Raw genomic sequence first — 6,000 nt, forward strand, 5'->3', positions numbered from 1 at the left:
AACTTTTGTGGTAGACTTATCATAAAGAATGAGATCCACCCATGACAGAGTTGATGGTGTTGGAACAAAGACTCAAGCACATTTTTTGTTATTATTATTTGGGGGAGGGTGCAGGGCAAGTGGGGCTGGATGGCCTGCCTGGGGCCACATAGCAGGGTGATCTTTGGGTATCTAGGGCCAGATTTGGACCCAGGTGCTCCTGGCTCAAGGGCCAATGCTCTGTCTGCCACCTAGTCACCCCTACTATTATTACTATTTTATTTTATTTTGGGTCTCTTTGTTTCTTTCTTTTTTTTTGGTTTTTGCAGGGCAGTAGGGATCGGGTGGCTTGCATGTCACAAGGCTGGGTGATTGTTGGGTTTACAAGGCTGGATATGGACATGGGTGCTCGTGGCTCCAGGGCTGGTGCTTCATCCATTGCGCCACCTGGCCATACCTACAATTATTACTATTATTATTTTTTATTTTAATTTTTTTCTCTCCCCTTTACTTTTTTCGCCCAAACAAGTCTATCTATATTCATGGGGGAGGAGGGGTATTTTGTTTACTTGTAAGCAAGAATATTTTATTAATGTAAAAAAACATTTGTACAAAATGAGAATAAAAAAATAAATTTAAAAAGTAAAAAAAAAAGATTTTATTTGAGTTTTACAATTTTCCCCCCCAATTTTATTTCCCTCCCCCCACACCACCACGGAAAGCTATCTATCAGTCTTTACTTTGTTCCCATGTTGTACATTGATCCAAATTGAATGTGAAAAGAGAGAAATCATATCCTTAAGGAAGAAACAAAAAGTAAAAGAGATAACAAGATCAGACAATAAGATATCAGTTTTTTTTCTAAATTAAAGGACCAGTAGTCCTTGGTCTTTGTTCAAACTCCACAGTTGTTTCTCTGGATACAAATGGTATTCTCCACTGCAGAGAGCCTCAAATTGTCCCTGTTTGTTGCACTGATGGAATGAGCGAGTCCATCAAGGTAGATCGTTGCCCCATGTTGCTGATAGTGTGTACAGTTTTTCTGGTTCTGCTCATCTCACTCAGCATCAGTTCATGCAAATCCCTCCAGGCTTCCCTGAATTCCCATCCCTCCTGGTTTCTAATATAACAATAGTGTTCCATGACATACATATACCACAGTTTGCTAAGCCATTCCCCAGTTGAAGGACATTTACTTGATTTCCAATTCTTTGCCACCACAAACAGGGATGCTGTAAATATTTTTTGTACAAGTGATATCTTTACCCTTTTTCATCATCTCTTCCGTGTATAGATCCAGTAGTGATATTGCTGGATCAAAGGGTATGCTCATTTTTGTTGCCCTTTGGGCATAGTTCCAAATAAGAAATTTTCTTTTAACATTTACTGTCATACGTCCAGTCATAGGGAGTTCATTTAAAAAAATATTTCTTGGGGTGGCTAGGTGACACAATGAATAGAGCACTGGCTTTGGAGTCAGGAGTACCTGGGTTCAAATCTGACCTCAGACACTTAATAATTATATAGCCATGTGGCCTTGAGCAAGCCACTTAACCTCATTGCCTTGAAAAATCTAAAAAAATATATTTCTTGTACTTCCAGAGTGAGATAGATTCCACAATCTAAGATGGCATCAGAACTTCCTGTTTTGGGGCACATGCCATTCTCTGCCAGCCCATTCAGTCTTGAGACACCTTTGTAGAAGGTTCTGGTCCTTTAAAGAAGATTTGAGTTCTTTAGTTTTAATGTCTCCCTCTGGTATAGCTCCTAGAGTTCAGAATCGTAGAGTTGATGAATTCTTAAGAACATCACCCTTGCATTGAAGGGGGAAGAGTGGAAGAGCTGATGTATGCAGGTTCAGATTTTCCACTGCCCAACCTTAGCCAATTTCTTAATCTTAGTTATTGTCCTCATCTTATTTCCCTGGTTTTGTGGTCTTAACTCTATTGTTAATCAGTTATAATGAGTTTTAACTGCTTTTAACAGGGAACAAAACATTTAATTTGCTAATCAGAGCTAACTCAACAAATTGATTATTTATTAAGCATCTCTGATGGATGTGCAAGGTGTTAAAGATAGATATATAGACTTTTCCCTTGAGGAGTTAACAACTAATTGGCAAGAAAAGCATAATCAAATAATTATGATAGGAGGGAGAGCACAAAAGAGAGGTTGAGGCAAATTGTTAGCAGAATTTCTAGGACAGAAAAATCACTCCCTAGATAGGGAGAAAGATTATGGAAAAGGAAGATTTGTTCATGTGGTTCCTGGGATACTTGATTTTTTTTTTCAAATACTTGGATAAAGACATATATAGGCTTGCCAACAAGCCTATCAAATTTTCAGATGATGAAAACCTGAGAGGAAAAGCTAATATACCAAATGACCATCCAAATGCGAAAATATTGTTAGCAGTTTGTTTCTTTTTATACCCCTCTAGGACCAGCCAGGTGGTGCAGAAGTCAGCCCTAGAATAGGAGAACCTGAGATCAAATATGACTTCAGACACTTGCCACTTACTAGCTGTGTGACTTTGGGCAAGTCACTTAACCCTAGGGTGGCTAGGTGGTGTAGTGGATAAAGTACCAGCCTTGGAGTCAGGAGTACCTGGGTTCAAATCTGGTCTCAGACACTGAATAATTACCTAGCTGTATGGCCTTGGGTAAGCCACTTAACCCCATTTGCCTTGCAAAAAAAAAAAACCTTAAAAAAAGTCACTTAACCCTGACTGCCTCACATCCCAGGCAATCTCTAGTCATCCTGATTTATATCAGGTCACTGGACCTATAAGAATTATATAAATAAAGTCTCATTCTTGGACTTCAAAAAAAAACATTAGAGATATACCAGTTTATCTGAAAAAATACATCAGGGGAGGTAGGGCTATTTGATAGTAATGCCAATATGAGTCAAGGTGTTATTGAGTCATATCTAACTCTTTGTGATCCCATATGGGGGTTTTCTTGGCAATGATACTGGAGAGGTTTGTAGTTTTTTTTTTTTCTCCAGCTCATTTTACAGATAAGGAAATTGAAGCAAATAAGGTTAAGTGACTTGCCCCGTGTCACACAGCTGGTATATATCTGCAGTTAAATTTGAATTCAGATCTTCCTAAGAATAGACCTAGCTCTCTACTGCCCCCCCCCACCTAGCAACCCAGGTGTGCCTCCCAGCTCTAAAAATTCCTTAACTTAATTTGTTTTCTTTCTTTCAACAAATGGGTCCGTCCAGTTAGAATACAGATAATATCATTGACACCCAACATTCCATACTGATTCTTGCCTAAAATCAACTTCTCTACTGAGTGGTATAATAATTCTCTATGTATGTCATATTACCAAAGGAAAAAAACCCACAAATTAGACTCCTTCCAATAGAAGTTTTTGAAGATGATGATGGCTGGTATGAGAGAGGCTGCCATTTGTGAAAAAATATTTTCCTAAAATTTGCAGATGATGAGAACCTGAGAGGGAAAACTGATATGTACCAGATGACTATTAAGATGCAAAAATATTGTTAACAAGCTAGAAACATTGGACCAAATCAAAATGAAAATGAATAGGGATGAAACTAAATGAAGTCTTATCCCTGGGCTTAAAAAATCAGCTTCATAAACACATCAGTTTATCTGAAAAATATATCAGGGGAGATGAAGCCATATTTTTATATTTTAAATTTTATTTTTTTCTCCAGAATGATTGCTCTAGCAAATTTCTTTCTCAGATAACACTAACCGCAATCAATCAATCAAACAACATTTATTGTGTGCCTTTTATGCTGGGGGGGGTGGGGAGTAACATGATGATGATTTTGTTTGTCCTTCATTTTTGAAGAAGATTGTGATATCATGACATGCACATTAATTGGATTTGAGTGACAGGGGTTCTGTGTTGTCACCAACCTCATTTTCTCTTCCAGAGCCATCTAGGTCCAGTAGCCTGATAAAAATCAGGATGACTGGAGAACTGGAGATTGCCTGGGATGCGAGGCAGTCAGGGTTAAGTGACTTTTTTTAAGGTTTTTTTTTTTTGCAAGGCAAATGGGGTTAAGTGGCTTGCCCAAGGCCATACAGCTAGGTAATTATTCAGTGTCTGAGACCAGATTTGAACCCAGGTACTCCTGACTCCAAGGCTGGTACTTTATCCACTACACCACCTAGCCACCCTAGGGTTAAGTGACTTGCCCAAAGTCACACAGCTAGCAAGTGGCAAGTGTCTGAAGTCATATTTGATCTCAGGTTCTCCTATTCTAGGGCTGACTTCTGCACCACCTGGCTGCTCCTAGAGGGGTATAAAAAGAAGCAAAAAAATAATCCCTACCCTAAAGGACTTTACATCAACCCACATTTCTACAGTGCTTACAAAGTTCTTTTTCCCAGAAAAGTCCTAAGAAATAGGCAGTGAGGAATCCTTCCCATTCTTCCATACGAATTGTTAATATGGAACTTTATATTTATCATCTGTTTTCATGACTAGGAAGTTCTTAACCAGAAACCAAAGTAGCTATGAACTGGACTATAGAAATAAAAGCTTGTAGTGTCCAGTTTGGTCACAAGATGGCACCCTAAGGAGTACGGTAGCATTTGAGCTTTTGCCTGGTGATCCATAATAATCATGTAGAGATGTAGCCCACCAGCCATTATAAGAGAGAGAAATTATGTGAAAACACACAAAGCCCTCTTAATCCCAGAGGGAATCCTGCCATATGTCTTAGAATCAAAGAATTTAGAGCTAGAATTGACCATAGCGACCATACAACTTTCTCATTTCATAGATGGGTTTGGGAAGGATCCAGGATCAGAGGGATGGTAGAAGGGAAAGCACAGACAGGTTAAATGATTTGCCCAAAGTCAGAAAGATGTTCATTGGCCCAGTCAGAATCTGAACCTAGAGTCTCAGCCTTCAAATCCCGTGCGTTTTTCTTCATATGCGACTCCGGTCCTATGAAAGGATCTTAGCCAGGTAATGGGGAAGGGAGGGAGAGATGGGGCCGGGCCGGAGTCTGAGGAGATCCGGGAGCCCCAGGAAGCTGCTGCTGGGTGGTAGTAAGATCAAAACAGAACGACGCGCTGCAACCTGAATGGGAGGTGAAGCCTTGCCTGGCTTTGCTTTGAGGCATATTACGGTTTCTAAAGAAAACTGAAAAGAAGAAAATGCAAATCATGTTTGATTTACCAAAGGCAAAATGCTTTCAGCTAAAACCACATGGATACAATGTAAACTGACAGGTCCCTCAGTCCCACCAAGGCAGTGAAAAACACACACATTTCAGGGATTCTCCCATTAACACAGTCAACATGACTCTAGGAGGGCAGCAAATAAATTAGGAAAAAATAAATGGTACTCGCCAGTGTCTGACATCTGACATGTTTGCCCGTGATCTGAAGGAATATTGACTCTGATTTGGCATCTTTTATTAAATGTCATATTTCTTATAGCGATAATGTTATAGGGATAGATAAGCTAGGTGGTGTAGTGCCTAAGCCTTGGGCTGGGAGTTAGGAAAGACATGAGTTCAAATCCGGCTTTAGATAGCTGTGTAGGCAAGTCATTCTCAGTTTCCTCATCTATAAAGTGGGGGTGATAATAATAGACTTAGATCCCACTGTTGTTGCAAGGATCAAAAGAAATAATATTTACAAAAGACTTAGTATGGTGCCTTAATGCTCAGTAGAGCAGGTGATTAATAAAATGCTTATTTTCTTGCTTCCTATATAACATATCTAAACTGTATACATTTGAATCTTGAATAGAGCCATCAGAGGTAGATTCTAATATAACATTTTGATTTTCTTCCTCTGTGGAGAAATACTTTTCAATTAACTTTAGGAAGCTTTAACCACTATTTCATTTTCAGGAGACTGGAGAGCTTGAATTCAGTTTAAGCCTTTCTAGTCTTCATTAGTTAGCATAGTGTATACAGCCCTGTGATGGAAGTTACAAAGATCTGTGTTCAAATGCAATCTTAAGGCTCTAATAGGTCAACCTGAGCAAATGACCTAACCTCTGCCTGCCTCAGTTT

Source organism: Macrotis lagotis, chromosome 1 (assembly GCF_037893015.1).
Source record: "Macrotis lagotis isolate mMagLag1 chromosome 1, bilby.v1.9.chrom.fasta, whole genome shotgun sequence".
NCBI lineage: Eukaryota > Metazoa > Chordata > Mammalia > Peramelemorphia > Peramelidae > Macrotis > Macrotis lagotis.